Raw genomic sequence first — 22,122 nt, 5'->3', positions numbered from 1 at the left:
GTTCACCGAGCAAAGGAAGGTAAATGAAGGACTCAGTGTTCACCGAGCACAGCAAGGTAAATGAAGAAGTTAGCTTCTATCAAGTTACACTATATCTATCGAGTCACCAATGATTACTGAGTCCCAAGTAGTATTGTGTGGCTAGTATGAACCGAGCCTCTACTTCTACCGAGTGCATGACGATGCCGAGTAATGTAGTAGATGTCAACTATCAAAAGGTCACCGAGTCAGCTTGAGGAACTCGAGTCTTCTACTATTTGGCCGACTCAGTAATGTTTTGTTCACTTATGTTTTAGCTGACCTTGTAGTTGTAAATATTGGAGTGGTATATATATGTGTTATATGATATCATTTTTAGTATGGCATGATGTGTATAAAAGAAAAGATTGATGTTTGCATGTAAAGAGGATATTGAAAATCAGCAATAGAATAAAAAGGAACATAGCAAGGTCAACATAGGAGCAAAAAGGTTATATCTATCACATCAGGTGATCAATGCAACAAGTATCTTATCAGCAAACAGTTGTAAGAAGATCCACTCCTTCATTCTAACAGGTGAATCAGTTCATAAATCCTTTAACAGGGTGGACCTAACAGTCTTTTTGTAAATCTCCTAACAGAGTGCATACTTCACTGTATGTTTGTAAATCCTCTAACAAGGTGGATCTAGCAGTCCTACTTGCTCCTAACAGGGCAAATCACCAAAAGTGATCATTGTAAGCCTTAACAGGCCAGTTTTATACTGCAGTATTGAAGTTTTGTGGGTATCATCCCCAACCTAGTTTTACTTTCTATTTGGAAGGTTTCTGGGTCACCAAATCTTTGTTTACATGTGCAATGAATGTTTGTTCTTTCAGTTATGCAATAGACTAGACAAATGAATGGTGAATGGTTAAAATGTTGAATTGGTTAAAAGTTTTATAAGTTACTGAGTCATCCCTCCCCTCTCAGTAACCTACCTTATCCTGAATATTTCCAACAGGGCTCAGAATGTTATTATTTTCTAGATAAAGGTTCATTTTAGAGTTATAAGCCTACCATAAAAATCTCATTGCTCCAGCTTAAGTATCAGAGAAGTTATTGCAAATTTTCGGTGGAAAAAATTGCAAAAAAATCTTTAGGCTCACTATTGGAGGCCTTAGAATGCCTGAATGACGTCTAAAACCTTAATAAAAGGGCATTTGTATCATTTCAAGCTTGTAGATCATGAGCTAGTGTTTCCAAAAAGTGGTTACAATAGCCAATCAGAGCAATGGTTCGAGAGTTATGGCCTTTCAAAGTTGGGCTACCTGAAATATCTAAAATAATTGTCAAAGATGTATTTGGCCGACTCTATATGTATTGTTAGGGTTTTTCGGCCCTAGGTATTAAGTTTCAATGTCTAGAACCATGAATAGTCACCCACCAAAAGAAATTAACCTTTGAGATCATCCTAGGAAGCTAAACATAATCCCACAACTGGTCAAACTCAGTGTTCTCCTCAAGAGTAGTTTAAGAATTTTGACAATAAACAAGCTCAACTTGTTATGTCTCCATTTATATCTATCTCCTTTATCCTAGATAAAAACATCACAATTTGGGAGTAGAAAGTGAGTTTTTTAACATCATCCGTTATGATGTTAGGGTTATCGTGGGCACCACCATCAACCATCTAGTGGAAGGATAGAAATGCTCAATCTTCCCTCTCTGTCTAGCAGTGAGCCAGTCCTTAGCCAGATGACTTAGACATCACACACTAAGGATTGATTCATAGGCTAAAAGTGTTAAATAGTCAAAGTTGACTTGTTTTTTCCGACCATAATTTTTTCTTTAGTGTGTGATGTTTAAGGGTAGTCATCCTTAGCACATGGTGAGCTGAATTAGTCTCTTGAAGAGGGGACTCTATAAACCCCAAGTTAGACTAAAATTTTCTCTTCTATCCATTCTCTATTATTCTTCTTCTATGCCTATGAAGATTTGTTTTCATCTTGTGAGTTTTATTCCATAGGGGAGAACCTCTAGAAACCTTGTAACTTTAAAGAAGGAATCATTACTCTCATAATGCAAGTATTTGGCTTTCAAAAAATATTCGATTCATTCTTACCCTCTGTAAGGTTCCAACCCACTTTAGAAATCAATGCTTTGTCTATTGTTCTTGTATTTATTATGGAAATTCCCCTAGCTTTCTTATGAGAGCACACTTTGTCCTAGTTGATCAAAGACATGTGACTTTTTCCCTGAGTGCCCATCCAAATAAAATTTCTTTGAATCTTCTCTATAGAGTTTATAACTGAGACTAAGATCCAAAATATCAAAAGGAAGAAAAATGGAATACTCTTCAGGTAGGGTTTGACGAGTTGTATTTTACCTCGACGACTTTAGAGTTTCCCTTTTTAGCCAATCAACTTTCTTTGAAATCTTTAAATTAGGCCATTCTAGGACTTAGTAGTGGATTGTTACTCTCTCATGTGATTGTAATGATAGAGGCCTTATAAATATTCTTAATTAATATAATTTTCTATTGTTATGGTTATGTAGATTATCATTTTTCTAAATAGATAAGCATGAGAGAAGGATAGGACTTTTAATAGATCAACCATCATGAACAGAAAGAAATAAAACCACTAAAAAGGTGTGAGAGATAAAGCTCAATAGTTCCAAGATCAACAAAACTAGAAACTTAACAAAGGTCCCAACTCTCTACTACATCACAATCTTGGGATTTTGATAAGGATCCCAAACCCTTAAACTGGCACCTTGAATTGTAGAAAGAAAAAGTAAGGAAATGTCTAAAGAGGAACCTTATTACAAAGTAGCCATGAAATTCCACTAGTTCTAGCTAAAATAAAAGAGAAGACTAAAAGAAGAGAATCAGTTCCTTATACAAAGGGGGAAGAGAGGGAGAGGGAGTGCCCGCGAACACATTTATTTTCCCATCCACGAACACATTTATGTTCCCCTCCTCTTCATTGTGAATAACATTCAGATGAATCAATCGATCATGAATATCAGACGCCATTACTTTCTCATCGTAGTCCCTAAGGTTTTCGTCCTTAACCAGCAGCGTTGTTGACGGTGCATGTTGATAACTGCAGGAAACTCGCATGAGGCAAACTCCCCACGTTCCCTTCGGTGCATAAATGTCCGCCTCGATCTGCCCCACTCCTTCGAAATAGTCATATCCCTGCAGCACCATAATTACATCACTCAAATTAAACATGAAGATCTATTTTTGGAGTAGTTTATAGAAAATTCAAGAAGGAAATTAATATTTAGAAATTCAACCGTCATTTTTATTCCTATCCTTGGCTTGCTATTGCTGTGATTGTAAAAAGGGTCGTTCGTGAAGCTGAAGCCCTCCGATGATTTACAGCTTGATGAATATGTAAAGGAAGATGATGGTGAAAAATGAAAAACTAACATGGAGTGGACACCACTAATGAAGCTATAATATTCGGATGCTTCCTTATCAAATGGATTTTGGATGTCAAAATTTGCACTAGTCAAGTTCAACTGAGTATACCCTTCACTTGGGTCCGCCGATCCAAGTGAGACCCAGATCAGAAGCCCGCACAAAATGTGTAGCATCATCATAATTGCAGACTAATCTACAAATGAATTATAACAGATACACCCAACTGGAGAATATGTAAAGGCCAAACTAGACCTCGATCGTGAGCACCGTTTGAAGCATATTTTAACAATATTCAAAGTGTTTGTAACCCCCGTCATTTCTCTGTTGTTTTAGAAAGCCGGCACATATTTTCTGTCGATATTTTATGAATACAGTCAAAAATGTCGCACTACATCAATCGAGAAAGGTGATAACGACCCTCATAAAGATGTGAAATGATTGAATAAACAAGAAACGTTTATCTTGCTCTTCGTTGGAAGCATTGAGAAACGCATCTTACGAAAACTTTACGAAATCGTTGTCAGGGTATTACGAAAACTTTATTTGTTACCATATTTCACTGGGGCTGGTTTTTACCATATTTTGAAAAAACATCAACTTTTTTTTCTAGTTAGCGGTAGTTGCACTTCGGACGTCTCTAAAAGTTTTAGATAATATATTTCGTGTAATCCCCGCCACCAACATTTTTAAATTTTTCCCATCTCTTCTAGTGATGAAAGTTTCAAATTAAAATCTTCTATGTTGACAATCTATGTCTATATTTTCATTAAAATGATTTTCCAAAAATGCTTCAATTTATATTTGTACGAATAAATAGGGCATCCGGAATATCAATAGACCATGATTTCTGCTGGTCATCTGACAAGGAATGATTTTTTTTAGGTAGCTGAAGACAGATTCATTTGAATGATTTAAAAGAGAGTTTAAAATTTTATGTTAACATGTTTCTCAATTCAATTTGGTGTCTATTTTTCCTGTTCTTCTACTTTCTGTTTGGTCCTCTATTTCATCAATCCTTGATCATCTCAACCCTTTGATGCAAAATAATCAGCTGTGAAATATAACAGTGTAGCTCCCGCCATTTCTGTGTCTTTTTAGAGAGCTGGCACATATTTTCTGTCGATTGTTTGTTGAAATCAGTCAAAGGTGACAAACAACGTTGGTTGCAGGCGTAGGAATTGAGAATTAGAATAGAAAATTTGAATGAGAATGGAGAATGAAGAATAGGAATGGAAAAATGCAATCCAATTTTGTTTATCCCTTGTTTGGTTATGCAAGCTTAAACTGGAATAGGGTTAACTTGCAATCGGCGCCATTTGAAAATATTTCTGAAGATGCAATCGGCGCCATTGGAGACTTGTTGAAATATTTGAAAATATTGAAAACAAAGTTCCAGTGCTCACCCCAGGTCAAAGCGGATTTGAAAATTTAATCAAATTTGAGAAAGTTAAAATGAATGCAAGAATAGCAATTCCAATTACATGTATTTTTTGGAATGGACAAAAGCTCATTTTGGGGCTAAAATGAGAATACGTATTCCTATTCCCTATTCCTATTCCACGCACCAAACAAAAAATACAAATCATATTCTAATTTCCTATTCCTATTCCGGTTGTATTCTAGCAACCAAATGGGCCCTAACTAAGAAAGAAAGGCGAAGTGATCGAATAAAGAAAGGATCTTTCGTGGGAGGGCACTTCTCGTCGCTTAGTTTTCTAGTTATTACCTTCACAAACTTTGTGTGCGACGTTATCGTTGCAGGTGAACAAATAATATCAACATTTTTATAATAACCAAGTCGAAGTTGAAAATTTGAGGGCCCCCCTTCTTCTTTTTATTTGTAGAGTGTTTTCTATATTAAATTATTTCTATAATGTTTGAAAATTAATTTGTTTACATAGGTTGTTGGTAATTGTATAATTAAATTTATATTTTGAATATTTAAAATTTGTTTGAAATGTTATAGGTTTTATTTATAGTTGATGAATTTGAAGAATGGTTTATAATAAGTGTATTAGGAATCAAGTTTTATTGAGTACAAGGTTCCAACATCATAAGGAATTGAGTCAAGATGGTGCCATGAGTGAATTTGATAGAATAGATACCCTTCAATTGTCCAGTCTTAGCTAAAGATGTTTCAACCTAAAAATAAATGTTCTCATATCAAACAATTAAACAACTTTGTAGATTATATGAAATCCTCTATCACGTAAAAATTTGAAACAAAACATATATTCGTTACATCTAAAGGAAAATTAAATGTTTACATGAAAAATTAGTAAAAATGAAAGAAAAGAATTATTGCATAGTATTTTCAAAGTTTCTAATGCACATTTCATTAAACAATTTAATCTTTTGTCTATATGTTGCATGCTAAGTGTTCATATTATTTCCTTTTTATCTTTAATTAAAATAGCACATAGTATTTAATTTATTATTTACTTTCTAAATGATGATAACATTTCTAGAAGATATAAATCTTAGTTTACATTAATAAACTCAATCAAATTTCATTCATCCATTATTATTTTTAATTTAAAAATGTATTTTAGAAATGTTGACATGCATATATTAATAAGTGTACACTAATTATTCATAACAAATCAAAGTGATTAGTAAATGTATAAAAGAAATGAAATGTCTATAGTTTTCACCTTAACAGTAATAAATAGTTACTTGAGATTGTAATGATCTTTTAAAGAATGAGATGTGTTGTAGTTAATTTTAAATTTGAGGAATTTGAATTTCTAAAGTTAACTTCTTCATTAAGTGAAATTTTTACTTTATGGTAAGCAACTTGGAGCTAAAGTCTAATAATTTAGTTTTTCCAAGAACCCTACTTTTCATGTACAAAAGTATATTGATTCATTTAGGAATATTTTTGTCACAACATGGAGGAGGATAAGAGAGTGATAATAAATAAGATAAGTACTTTAGTTGGTTATGCTAATTTTATGATACACTAAAGGTTGACATTAACTGATTTTACTTCAAATTGTTTTACCTTTTGTTTTACTTTATAACATGTGCAGAATAAGTGAGAGAATCTTACAACTACTTCTTTTAAATATCTTGTAAATATTTGAAATAATTATATTAGTTTAATAGTTTATAAATTTTTTATATAATTTAGACATATTCAAATTTGGAGGTTATATAGTTATCATCTCAATTAACATGATCATGTGATACATGTACCATATTTTTATCTCCATTTTTTATAATCTACTTCAATTATATCTTCAATCAATACTAAGTATAAAAAATAAGTAGAACAAGGCTATTACATTTTTTTTATTAGTAATAGCCAACGTGGTGATTACATTAAAATATGAAATATATTACAAAAGTTTTTTTTGCAACTATTAATCTATTTAGAATCCAATGCCAAAATGGGTTGAGCTAGAATTTTAGCTTCAATGATGGTAGTTGCCAACAACAGTTATGGAGATGATAGCTAGACGAATGGAGGGGGCCTTCTTTCTCTATCTTCTCTACCTGTTTGGAGCTTGTTGCTCCCTTGTTTGAAAACAATTAGATGTCTCTATGTGGGTTTGTTTGGAGGGGACTTGAAGGTTTGTTTTGGCTTGTAGTTGTGGAGCTTTGTGGGCTTTTAGTGCCTCCCTCCCAAAGGATGTAGTTTGCTTCTCAATGGGAGCTAGGGGGATTTTAGATCTCCTTTTTTACTCATTCCCTCTGGCATGTTTCTTGTAGTGAAGTTTTGAGTTCCCTTGCTTCATGTGGATGGAAAATACCTAGAGTTGAGTTGAGGTTTTGCCTCTTTTCAATGAGGTTATTTTTTTCTTTTAAGGTTTCAATTTTTGGACTTTTGGATCTTCCTACTCTCATTATCCCCTTGATCATCTCAACATCATTTCATTAGATTTTTCTTTTTTTTGATGGATTTTTCTAGGTGACATGCTTCTAGTGATGGTTGTGAGCCCTATAGAGATGGTTGTGACTTTCCTTGAATAAATTCTCGTAGAATAGAGGTAATGATATATTCACTACTTTCATTTGAATTTAAGATGATTGATTTAACAATATTCCAATTCTAATAATAATTTCCTAAATTTGATTATGTCCGATATGTACACTATGCTAAACAAACCCACTTCAAAGTGACAATAGGGCTATCTATATTTATTTTTGATCTACACTTCTACACACCCCATTTTTTCCATCATTGTTAGTATGACCTTTGTAGTTAGAAAATGAGGCAAACCCCTATGTTGAAGCAACAATCAATGACATCCTATATACTCTAAATGATAATGAATTTTTTATGCATGTACATGTGGCTAAGGGAGTCCATCCAAACTGGTAATGGAAATCACCCATGTTTATCTCATCTCTATGTCATTTCTATGTTTACAAAATGGGTTCTTGAGAACTCTCACCTGTGTGTATGGGGACTCAACATAGTAATTCTCCATAGCCCCCATATCGGGTTTGGCAAATGATTCTTCTTTGATTTTTCCATGTCAACATACAAACATATAAGAAGTCAACACAACACTTCCCACTGAAATGCACATATCTCTATAAAATGCACCCATCAAGCTCTAAGTTATCTTTCATTTAATCCACACATTTTATTGTGATCTTTTGAAAGTGTTATTCAATTCATTGAGTACCTCCTCCTTGTAATCATGTGCATACATATGCCCAAGATGGTATATCCTTCCTTGATCATGTCTACACACACTTATTTGAGAAATCAATATAGCATTTCCAACTACTGTCGGCACCTATTGTGACCAAAATGGTGCATAGTTCCTTTTGTTACTTGAAAATTTCCATGGTGGATGGGCCTTCATCCCTCTATGTGTCCACATAGGCTGAGAATTTACTTCATACTAGAAACAATATTCATCTTGGATATGATCTATCCTTATTCACATCGCACCATGATCTCCCTAAATACACAAAATTTAACTATGGACATCCACATATATATATTTATCATCAATATTTTCCATCACATTCCTTGATCTATGATCTATCATCAGAATGCAAGAGAAGACAAAGAATAAAAAGATAAAAACTTGATGACATTCAAATTGCAAAAGTTATATATTTCTTATTCAATAATAATAACTCTTACCATTGTAGCTGAAAATTTACTATTTCTCGAATCTCCTGCTGGAGTGGGTTTCTCTTATACAAATATGTCCAATTTGTATAAAATTAGGGACAAAAGCACTGGTATGTTATGCTTCTCACATAATCCAAACAATTTATTTTTCTTCTTCTTTATCTAACTTATTTATTAATATCTTGTATGCATCTCAACTTAATAATATTATACTAAGAAATTATTTTCCTTTTGGTAGCTTGCAATGCTTTTAGATTTTTAATTATTGCCTCTGTCATATTTCTTGAATGCTGATACCTTTTAATCTTCATGCAGCGGCAAGTGTCTTATAGACTCTCGACCAACTCCATTATAAAGAGCAGGGGTATGGTGTCAACCTACAAGATGGCAACCTAAAACAAAAAAGAAAGGTGAGTCTTGGAATATTAATTCATCAATTTGCTCAATAATATTTCATTTGTAGCATTAATAGTCAATTAGTTATTGTGTTTATATGAATGATTTATGATTATTTTCAATTCAAATTGCAATTTTCATTAATATTGGTGTATCTTGCTATTTATTTGGGGTTTGGAGCATTTCTAGGTGAGTTAAGTAGCCTCTTCTCAATTTTTTGAAAATGTGGTTTTGGTTTTGATTTCGTCTAAAATTTAGATAGTTCAAATCAGCTGAATTTGATTTTGATTCAAATAGTTGGTTCATGTAAAGTAAAGCTTACACAAAATTGTTTAATAAATGAGATTCTATGAAAAAATTTAGTGAAATTCATTTATATAAGTTAAAATATGAGTGTACTATTTATGTTCAGCCTTGAATCTTTTTTTTTGTCAATATTCTAAATTTACATTTTTCGATGTATCATTAGATTGGATGGAGTATTTTTTTTGAGATGTTGATTAACATAGTTGTATGTATTTTTCCAAACATTTTGATTATCAAAATAATATAGATAATGAAAATAATATGTTTTGAAAGGTCTAAAAACTATAGATAATCAAAATAAAAACTAATCAGTCATTGCTTTATAGATGGTAAAAAACTTTTTATTTTATGTAAATAATAATAACAACTTTAATTTCAATGTTTTAAATTACATTCAGCAAGGTATCATTGAATTTGATTATGTATATTTTTAAATGTCGTAATTGACTGTATTTTGTATAATTTATTTTGAAACTTTGAAAAAATAGATAATTGAGAAAAAACCATTCATTCACTACTTCTTACACCCACCATCAACATTATTTTCTATTATTGCTTGTAAATATTAAGAATAACTAGATTTTCAATTATTGAGCTAAGCATTTTTGTAATTTTTGTGCAGGGGTTTTTGTTGGACAAGGATGGTGGATACATCATGAGTATTTTCATAATTCATCTTGGAGGCCAAACTATGATCTTCTTTTCTTCAACCCTATTTTGGATTATAGGAATAATCATAATTGTGCCAATGTCTGGTGGCTCTTTTATCTGAGATACATTGGCTCCACATGAACCAATATTTTTCATCTTTACACAAGGTTTACCTTGCCTTGGTGACATAAATACCATACTTTTACTATTCAACATACCACTTTCCAAAAATTATGGCTTCATCCAATTCAACAACTTTAACCTTAATATTTTCACTTCATTTGTCTGCACTTTAATTATGTTTATTGTCCATGGATAACTCATTGCCTCTACATTAAGACACTCCAATTCTATACTATCTATGGTCTTGCATTGACCCATCACCATCTTCTTTTCATCATGAACCTCGTCTACAACTTCATTCCTCTGATTGCTTGTCAAAATAGTACTTGCTATCTGCACTTATTTTCCTACCAAAAATTGCTTTATTGATTCAAATTTTGTACATCACAACACCAACAACCTTCCTAGGTTGAAGAACATTCAATTTATGGTGAAGCCTCTTGATCTTACATATTCACCTCTACTTGTTCAATTAAAACACAATTGTGATTTTTGACCTTCCAAATTTGCAAGAAAAGTTGCATGACAACTTTTTGACAATTTTTGCAACTTTTCAATATTTCCAAAAAAATGACTCCAAATGCCTACCAAAACTTGATAAAACATGCAAGCATTCTAGAAAACATAAAATTGAAGATTTTTGGTAAACTCATAGTGTTGACCAATATTGATTGACCTACAACTTGCTCATAGGCCTTATTACAACATGCAAGAAATTTTCCTAAAATGCATTCTAGGATTCTTGAGATTGACTTATTGCCATGTGTCAACTTGGACACTTATTAATCACCTAATCTATCCAAAATTTGATGTTTGACCATCTTGTTTAGGACCTTGGACCCCTGCACCATTGCCTCACTTTGGCTTTTTGTACATTGAACATATAAGAATTCCAATTTTTTGGAAGGTTTAACAATTTTGAGTTTATTGGAACCTTGTCCAACTCTTCTGCTTCTCCATCTTGCATTTCTACAAATTCTTTATTTTTGTTTCTATAATTGGATTTTGGGAGGTGATACATGTAATGAAATCTTTGGCTTCTTCTAACTTTTTTCCTTGCTTCCTTGCCAATTTCCTTAACAATAAATCTTTAACCACAAACAATGAAATTTTATGTAAGTGGATAACTTTTCATTGATTATAAAATGGGTGAATTTGAGCAAGGTGACCAAATTTTTCTTTCAAAATCGTATGTGCAGATATAAACATTAAGTACAACATGTCTAATATTTTTAATAGATATACACATTAATTAGACCAAATTTTTATTTCAAAACTATATGTGTAGATATAAACAAGTAAAACATGTCCAATATTTTTGCAAATATAAATATTAATTACACTAGGTTTTTTTTTCAAAACCATATGTGCAGATATAAGCATTAAGTACAACATGTCCAATAACTTTTCAAATATATTATCCTATGAAGAAAGACCACGCCTGGCAATATGAACCCATAACAAAATAACAAGACAATTGCTAGATTGTGGTCTGAATTCTGAAGAAAAGCTGATAAATATAATTGTCCTTGGAAAAGGTGTAAGGACTTAAAGAATTGAAGAATTATAATCACAATAGCCTAGATTCAATGTAGGCAACATGGTCATGTTGAAGGGGGCCACAATTTTTGTCATTTGGTGAATGTGGATTTCCAACTAGAGGAACATAGAGGTGTGAATATCCAAGCTAAGGATAACACTCACATGGAAGAAGATGACAATGTGCGAGAGGACATGATTGAAGATGATGGTATTGGCACAGCTAATGAAGATGCTCATGATGATGGTACTAGCACATCTAATAATGATGATGAAGATGGTCTTGATATACCTATACTTGAGAAGGCACACGAGCCCCTATACCAAGACTCCCAAACAACTCTTCTCTCTACCATAGTGTTGTTGGTGAACTTGAAGGTTATGAATGGTTTATCCAATGTAGCAATGTCACATATGCTAAGATATGCCATTTTTGTCATCTTCAATATTAACATACCATTACTATTCATTATATTAATAATTCATATTTTTTGTTGTAAGTTGATAGGTGAGTTTTTGTTACCACTATCAAACATTTTGCCTCATTCGTACTAAGAATTATCTACCATTATGAATTAAATTAGAATGAAGTATTAGAAAATACATGCATGTCCCAATGATCACATTCTATATCATAAACAACATGAATTTGCAACAAAATGCCCTGATTGTCATATTACTAGATATCGATCAAATCAAATAACAAAAAAGATGTCTTACAAGGTTCTTCAATACATTCTCATTATTCCACATCTTGAATGATTATTTAGGTTTACTAGCTTGGCACAATTTATGGATTACCATGTATGCAATAGAAGTCAAGATGACATTATGTGAATGCCTACAGATGGTTTTTCATTTAAAGAGATAGAAGAAATATGGCCACACTTTAAAGAAGAATCTTGTAATCTCAAGCTTGCATTTGCAGTGGATGATGTCAATCCATTTGGAGATATGAGATCTATTTACTCAGTATGGTCTCTTTTTGTTATTAATAATAATATTCCTCCTTGGATGTCCATAAAGAGAGAGCACATAATGTTGTAAATGATTGTACCAAATATTTTTTATTTAATAGTTATCTAAATTAATTTATAAATAGTGCATCAAATGATCATAATAATTATGTAATATTTATGTTCATTCAATTAATAGGTAAGTACCAAGTTAAAGATATGAACATGTGTATTAAACCCCTTATTGATGAATTTTTGAAGTTATAGAATGGGGTCACTGTGTGTGACATCTCTAGACCAATAGGACAAAGACAATTTCAATTTTATGCAATGCTTGTATGGACAATACATGATGTCCCTGGCCTAACTCATTTTTGCAGTATGTTATATTGTTAAGGTCACATATTTTTGGTTGGTTATAGTGCTTACACATTATTGTTGTATGCTTAAGTTGTGCATGATAATTGTACATGATCTAATTGTACATGATCTTTTAGGTGTTTAGACAAAGAAAAAAAATGTATGTCTTGTTTGTGGTTCGAAGATGAAATATCGTCATTCAAGAAGTTTAGAAAAGTAGGTATTCAATAAGTTTAGGCACTTTCTCCACAATAATCATAAGTATTAAATTACTGAGAAACATCTTTTTAATGGGAAAGAAGAGACAACATCAAGGCCACAAAGAATGACACCTCATCTATGGAGATTAGAATACAATTGACTAAATCACCGAGGTAATGGCCAATTTGTGGTCTAAAGTTTGAAATTTATATTTTGATATTGTCTTTTATTTAGTAATGATGTAATTGATGCTCATGAAGGTCATCAAGTCATCAATGACCAACTTTCTAGAGGAATAAAAAGTTATTGTACTCAATTTTAGTAGGTGACCATAATACAAAGATCTCTCAATTGTGCATTTGTTTGATGATATGCATATTGGAAAGAATGTAACAAAGAAACTATGGAAAATATTAGATGGAAGGTGTGATAGAGAAAAAATTGCCAAAATTTGTAATGACATCCATGAATCTAATCATGCCCTAAAAGATTTCATTGAATCAAATAGCAATGGAGACTACATAAATATGAGTGCCCTTCCTTCGTTATTAATGAAGCAACAAAGTAATATATTAAAAGAAGTCATAAAAATAAAAAATAAAAATCCCACATGATTTACTACAAATATAAGCAGTCTTGTATCAAATAAAGGTGATTTTGGGCCAGGGTTAAAAACACATGATTGGCATACCTTCGTCAAGGTAAGTCATGTTCTCTATATACAATATATTTGTAAAATTACATGTACTACCTATTGTATTATTTCATAATATTTTGAAAAGATAAATTTTTTAATGATTGTAGTATGCGTTACCTCTTTGCCTCCTACACTAGTTTGAAAATAGTATTAAACTAGTTATATATGATCTTGGAAAATACATGAGATTAGAAGTTTTATTTCTTAGATTTTTTGTACATATATTATATTTATGACATGCTTTACTTTTTATCTATTCTATTGTATATTTTTATCTGAAATCTCATTTATATATTCTTGCATATTGAATCTCTTTTAGGTGGTTATCATCTAAAGAAATTGATAAAAAAAATATATAAAATATTGGAAGAGAAAAATTCCAGAACTTATGTTTGAAATGCAAAAGTGTCTACCTTAAATTTTTTTCAATGCTCAAGAACACTACCTCATACATCAAGTTTTTGAGATTTAATTGTATGGACCTATACAAACTAGGGCAATGTGGATGGTTGAGAGGCACTTGAAATTTATGAAGGACTTGGTTCAACAAAAAACATGTTATGAGAGTTCTATGATAGAGAGATATATGGTATACTAGACCATGGTGTACATTAGTGAATATCTTCCAAAGTTTGTAGCAAATATCCATCTAGATCACATTTAGGATCCCAACTCTATTAACAAATTTGAAGGGGAGTATCTGATGGGGAAAGGTAGATTGAGGAGAGTGTGAGGTAATTATAAGATGTTATTGTAGTTAATTAATTCTTATCCACCATCAATATAATTTGTTTCTAACTGGTCTAGTTATTTTCTTTATAGTTGGTCATGAGTGAGATGCACTACATTTGTATATTGCAAACAATCTTGATTGGATGATGGTATGGATTTGATAGTCTAAATAAAATGGCCACTCATTAAGATGGGATGTTGTTGCATTGTTGGTTAAAGAAGCTCATCATAATGAAGATATCAATGTTACGCCAATAGTACATGATCTAGCATATGACTTAAGAGATAAAAAGGTAAGTAAAAGATTACTAATCATGATCCATAAGTTTAATATCAACTCACATATCGATGCAAATAATCTTGACATGTTTGAATAATTGCATATCAAACACCACAAAGATATCTACTACCATGGCCATAAATTTTGTATAAAAAGTTATACAAAATGAAGAAAACTTGTGATTTTGGAATAAGTGTAGTCTTTGAGGTCACGAATAGTTCATCTAGAAATGACATATCAATGAATGCATCATGTAATTTTCGTCTTCTACATAATTTGTAATATATTGATGGAAGGCCAAAAGCAATAGGGAATATTGCAAGATTTATAAATAGTTCTTGACCGATGTCAACTAATAAATGGTCAAATTTTATATTCAAGGCACACAAGGGAAATCATGTTTTTGTATGTGTGATAAAAAAAATAAGTGAAAGGGAAGAGATTCTGATAGATTACAATTTAAATCATGTAGATACAAAAAAAATTCCCTATCATGGGACTAGTAAGTATAACATTAAAATCAATAGCCTCTAATTAATATTAACTCCAATATACAATCTACTATTTTATTTATATATTTTTTGGTAAGTTTGGATACCCTTATTTCACTATTGATTGCTAAGATTACTACTCTTTTTCACAGGGTGACATGGATACACCACAACACACATGTGGGAATGTACCAGCTCACACACTTTCTTCACTAAAGGTAAACCTTAATTATTGTAATTGTAAAAATTATATAGAAATAAATTTTTTATTATTATGTTCTTTTCTTTATGTCTTTGGAGTTATTTTGATGGAAATTTACTGATATTGATGTCACAACTTGGCACTTATTGATAGGGAAAAGCAAAAAGATAGTAGATCAAATGCGGTCTAAAACATAGGCGTCCTTTCTAGATGAAATCACCCATAGGATGGACCCCATATTCATGGCCCATAAGCTCATACAAAAATATAGTGATGAAATTATTAGCATTATACTCGAGAGAAACGTAACCAAGCAGATAGAAGCATTAAAAGAAGAATTGATACTTAGAGTCGATTCTTTGAAGCTAAGCAATAATTAATCTAAAGCAATAATAAAATTTCAATAGATTTTTATATTTTATAGTATCTCATGGATCATGATCTAAAATATTATGTGTTCTTCTACAGCATTTTGTGACACCTATGAGACCATGTGGTCAATATGGTGAGGGTTGTAGTGTACAACCTTCATGTAAGTAACACTTTCTCTTTACAACATTATAACACTTCACTTTTATTTTTAGATGCTTCTAGCTTGTATCCCATTTGATCTTTATCCATTGAAAATATCTTTGCTAACAATTTATTCTTCATCTCATGATGAAGTTCGAATGCCTCCTTTAGTCATCACTCTGATATTGCCAAGTGCATTGTCAACAACAAGGAGCTTGCAAACACCTTTGACTATACCAAGTAAAATAGGTAAAATCTTATCTATATTTTATAATGTGTTAATCATGCATTACTTTTTTTGTTGGCTTGTGTTGGTGCCCAAATTGATGGATTAGGTTTCCTATGGAATAATAATCCAATTCTTGGAATTCCTAGTAGCAATTTTCCAACTAACAGGTCCTACCCAAATAGGATGCAAACCTTTGCAATTCTAGCTCTGTAGGACCAAGGCTGGTAGGCCTATACCTCACACCCTTGAGGCTTTGATCAGATAACTTGTCAAATCATGGGTGTTGATAAAAGATAAATGAAAAAGGGAAAAGGTTTAAGTAAAAGTTTTGTAAATGTATATGAATATATGTATGTGTTTTTTCTATCTTTGTCACTTGGATGTATGTCCTTTCTGCAATCAACATGAAGATTCAAATGAATACATTTGACTAGTGTCTTAACCAAAGGATTCTTTATCAAATTTCTATCAATCCTTCATAGTGCTTATGTAACTCTCCAAGACAAAAACAAATCTCTTTAAGAAAAATTGTTGTCACTTTAATGAAGTATGAATTGCTTGAAATGCTCAAGAAAATGTTAATATCAGATCTTATTTATTTTAACTCTCCTCAAGAGGCCAATAAGATAGCGATGTAGATAGAGGAAACAAAATGAAAGAGACATAATCGATATCACCAAAAGATCAAACGAGCATATAATCCTTTATATTAAATTTAAAATGCTTCACCACATTGTTACATATAACACTCTTGGAAAAATCCAAAGTGAACAAAAAGGATAAGATTCCTTTGATATATAATGTAAAAAAAATTATCCTATGATATCCTATTTAAAATCCAACCCTTATAATTATAGGCATTGGATTAGTTACATTGTGAAAGGGAATGTCCCTTTGTTTACAAAATTCATAACTAATTAACATATTAACAACAAAATGAATGCACGTTTAACATAATTATAAAACAAAAGGCTTTATGTCACTGATTTTGATGATGATGATTCAATAAAATCATTGCATAGCCTGATGTTTTCAGCATACTTGTCATCCTCTGCCAAATTTGCATCATTGATAATCTCCCAGACTTTGACTTTGATCTTGAACATATGCTCTATCTACTTGCTAGCTTTTGTCATTTCTAGGTCATCATTTTGTGTTGCTTCTAGGGCTTCTCTCTACATCACATGGCATGTATCCATCCATCTATCTTGGCTAATTATGTCACCATTTTCTTCCTACCAAGATACAAATCTACACTCTGTCACTAATTCCTCTATCAGTCTAAAAGAAACCTTGAATTCTTGAGAATACATAGTATGATCTCTAATCAATTTCTCAGCCTCCTTTATATCTTTGTCCTCTTTGAGGGTATCTCTTTATTTAACCAATTTCTTATATATCTTGTTATGTCTCTGGGCTAGAGGTTTATACACATTATAAGCATCCCAGACCTGACCTAATTTAACTAGAAATTTCTTGAAAAAAATTATAATCATGGTATTAGCAACCTCCCTTCTAATCATTGAGATATTTTTTAATTTAGCATTTTCCTCTCACAACCTCTTCAATTCAAACTTTAGGGCATCATCCGATGATTGTTTCCTCAGTTGCATCTGAGGTTGTCGTATTTTCAACAAATCTGTGTACATAGTTTTCCAATTATCTCTTTCAAGAGTAACCTATGAAACACTTCTTTAATTGAATAATGCAAGATCTACTTGCATGCCTACAACATTGTTTGGGTTTGTGACACTAACTTTTAATGTTATTAAATGACCAAATGCTTGATCAACATCGATGATTTTTAGCCTCTTATGCAATAGATATAAAGCCCAAAGCAACATATATTTTCATCCTCAACAAATCATGATCCAATAATAACATCTTTAACTCCTTGCACATCCAACTTCATATCCTGCTTGCCCGACTTGATCAAACTATCAAAAATATATGATGCACTTAAGTCCCAACTAGGTAGAACCATTACCCCTTCCTCATTTAGAAATTGTCTCCCTCTTGCTGGAGTCATGTGTTCAACCTCTCTCTTAATATCTTCTTTCATATTTGAAATATAATTGTTGTTCATTCTTAGGAGAGATATTAGGGATACTCTACCTCAATAGTTTACCTCTATTTTATATAATATAGCTATAAATTCTTTGGATTTGATGAAAGCATCATCATTTACAAATTTTCTAGACCCTAAAAGTCTCTCATCCTTCTAGGCATCTACACTCTCTAGGATTTGCACATCATGTTCCACAGGCTGAAGTATTGGCCTTTCTATAGTTCTGGAAACTTGAACAAGGAAATCTGGAACTCTTTGAATTTCTTCTCTAAATTGTACCTTGGCTTTCTGCCTTTGTTCTTCCATTTCCCTCTCTTGTTCCTCAATCTTTTTTTTTACTTCAATCAATTCCATGTTTTTGAAACTTTCTTCATTCTCATTTCCATGGTGATTGAAATCAGCCAACTTTTTTTATTTTCTACATACATGAATGCATCCTTCTAGATCATAGTGACTCCAGGAATCCATAGTATGCATATGATACTCATTCTACAGTTTTCCTTCTATCTTATCATATGACCTAGTTGAACAAATAGTAAAATATCCAAATGATAAGGTTACAAGAAGGAAAGACTATTTTCTCTACCTACCTCCAAAATGCTTCTTGTTGGACTAGGACATCTTCGTAACAATCTCCAAATAAGAAATATGATCAAGCACTGATGCAGGAAATCTATATGGTCTCCCTTCAAATCCAAACACTCTTACAAAAGTGAAATAGTCATAAGCATACCAATCTCCCCAATTATGCTTAATCTTCTCACCTAGCCCATTCTCCTTAGGTCTTAAGAATCTTTTGATGTGAGGGTTGATTAAAGGGAAAGAGTGGTGTCCAAACAGTGTATACAAAGGTTGCACAAAGTTATCTTCAAATGTTAGATAAAAAGAAGCACTAAACCTATAATCTCATACTAATATCCACATTTGAACTGGTTTCATATCCCCATTGGACTCTCTTAAATTCAATAATAAACCCTCAACCCATAATCCTTTTATTTATCCAAAATACAAAACCATATGCATAAATAATGAATAGTGCTTAAAGGTAGGGTATTCTAAATTATTAAAATTAACAAAAGCAATATGAATATTGTCAACAACATACTTTACGTAATCATAGGGTCTTGGTTCAAGCATCTGCACATCTGATGCTAACACCACAGGGCCAACCTCCATCAAATCAGGTGCTTCGATTCCCCCTACTTGTCCATATGATTAATAAGTCATATCTAAGTATGTCTTAAACAATTTTACATTAAAAGGAGGTCTATCTATTGATTTCAAAGGCCCCTTCTCTATCTTATGCAAGATCAACCTCGATTGCATGTATGAGATATTTGACTATTCATATTTATTATTCAATTCAATGAAAGACAATTTCTTTGTCAATCCATCAGTGAGTCTAAATGTTTCATTCAAGAATTCAATAGATACTTCCATGAATTTTTTCCCATCTTTTTCGTATATACATCTATCCTCAGCATTATATTTTCTCATAATGACCTTGAGCATCTCCACATTCAAGAATACATTTAGCACTGTCAATTTTCCCAAATTCATCTCCCAAGGATGGCATATGGGTGCCTAATGGTTTCTTCTCACATAATGATATAGAAACAACTCATAGCCTCTAGTCTAAGTCTAAAAATCTCCAACCTTACTATACTTGTCTTCCACCTTGTCTGGAGAAGAAAATTTACCACTTCTAGATTTAGGGCTTGCAAATTCCATTTGTTCAATGAGATCCTCATTCAATTTTCATGGTGGCACCTCATCATCAGCTTTCTACTTTTTGTTAGCCTTCACCTTCTTAACCTTCTATGCTTTCATTTTTTGAACTAAACCAGAGTTCTCCATGACTGTTCCTAATACTTTTTCAAATACAAATCTTCTATGAAGACTAAACACAAATGTTAACTTTAGTGGCTAACTTATCATAATTTTTTACCATAACACTGTAATGATTACCCTTTTATTAGAAAATAGACTACATTCATGCATTTTCTTTTCACACGAATCAAAACATAAAGTCATTTTTTATCGTTGTACCAGATGAACTAGTTATCAGAGGTCATATCATGCATTTTCTTTCCACACAATCAAAATATATTCAAACATTCATTGTTATAGCCATTAGTGATATGAACATATGAGTCTCTTGATCACCATTGTCAAATTCCTCCAATAGAGAACTATTTTCAACTTTGTGCCCATCACTATAGTAACAATGATAACACCATCGCTCATTGCCACAATGCAAATCCTTCAACTGTGATCCCTAATACAATTTTTCACTATTAGGTATGGTGATTGTAAATCTCTATTTTTTATTCTGGCAAAAAGAATCACTATAACATATGTCAATATTCCGCATCTCATCAGTGATCATTATATCTCCATTACACCAAGTGTAATCAACAATTATACTTACTTTATTGGCATACCATATAGCAATAACTGCTTAATAATATAGCCTTTCATCACCATATCCTTCAGTGATCAGAAAACCCTTATCGTTGATCACTAAAGCCTTTTTAAATACCTTGATCAATGATGATCACTATAAAATATAGTGATAACCTTTCTTTATCGCCAGTCTCTATGTCTAAAAGCTGACTTTTTCAATTAGTGATGATTGCCACAAGCTATAATAATGACTTCATCTCATCGCTGATCGCCTAGGCCACTCCTCTATTGCTTTGATTAGCAATGATCACCACAAGCTATAATGATGAATATGATGAAAATTTGATCATTTATGGATCATTATCAATCATTATCCATGATGAATATTAGAAAGTGACCGCTAATCATTATGCTTCAACTATAAAACATTGAAAGAATTTGATCACTTCTAGTCACGTAACTATAATTTTTAGACTTATGACTAAAATTTTTAGTCATGTGGTCATTTATTTACCAAAATTCTACTAGTGCACTGACTCTAAACTTGGTAAACTCTTGAAGGCTCGATAGATATTGAAAACTATCTTCATTTCCCAAGTGAGGTCAGTAGACATTGACTAGTAAAGATTTGACATTTTGTGTAACATCAAAGACAATAACAATTGAACAATTATTTTCAACAATCACCCTCTTTGGCATTGATTGAAACACAATATGTTATAATACAATGAAATTTTAGAGCAAAATAAAACTAAGGATAACATCATTATTTTAATTATGATTCTCATCCATAAGAACTCTGTCTATCAGTGTGAGACTCTGTCTATCAGTGTGAGCTCCTTCTAACATCAATCTCTCTCTCTGGAATGATTCTTTGATTACTCTTATTGCAGTTTCTCCCTTTGTCATCAAACTATCTCTCTTTATTCTTAATCTGATTTGACAAAAAACTCTTCCTCTTTGATATCTGATGCCAAAAGCTAAAATGATCACAAAATTTCTTGATATTTACAACAAAATCTCTCTCTTTGACATCTTATGCCAAAGAAAACATGCAATGGACTTTCCATGTGCCTAATGTATTGATTCATATGTGATCTACTTTGATAATATTACATCAACCCTAACTGATCTTCAAATTCTTGGTGGATGCATCACTAAATATTGTTTAGTGAGTTTTAGATAGGGGAATAATCCCTAGCTTACCTCTTAGATACAAGAATGCATTGTTAGGTAATGGCTTGGTAAATATGTCTACAATTTCTTCCATTTTATTCACATATTTCAATCTCACCTCTTTGTCTTGCACCAATTCTCTAAGAAAATGATATTTTATTGCAATGTGTTTAGTCTTAGTATGCATCACAAGATTCTTGGAAATGTTAATTGCATTGGTGTTATCATAGAAAATAAGTATTGGATCCTTGATTTCTTCCTTCATACCTATCTACAGTTGTTTGAATCAAACAATATTAGAACA

General features: G+C 32.0%; 1 pseudogene; it reads right to left on the bottom strand.

The window, feature by feature from the left end:
- Positions 1-3,505: 3,505 nt before the first annotated feature.
- Positions 3,506-22,122, bottom strand: part of LOC149534046 (endoglucanase 25-like) — a 54,456-nt pseudogene continuing 35,839 nt past the window's right edge.

This window comes from Cupressus sempervirens, chromosome 10 (genome assembly GCF_028749045.1).
Source record: "Cupressus sempervirens isolate cs-2001-9-10 chromosome 10, ASM2874904v1, whole genome shotgun sequence".
Taxonomy (NCBI): Eukaryota; Viridiplantae; Streptophyta; class Pinopsida; order Cupressales; family Cupressaceae; genus Cupressus; species Cupressus sempervirens.
The sequence above is the reverse complement of the archived record's forward strand: the minus strand, read 5'-3'. Positions and strand labels throughout refer to the sequence as shown.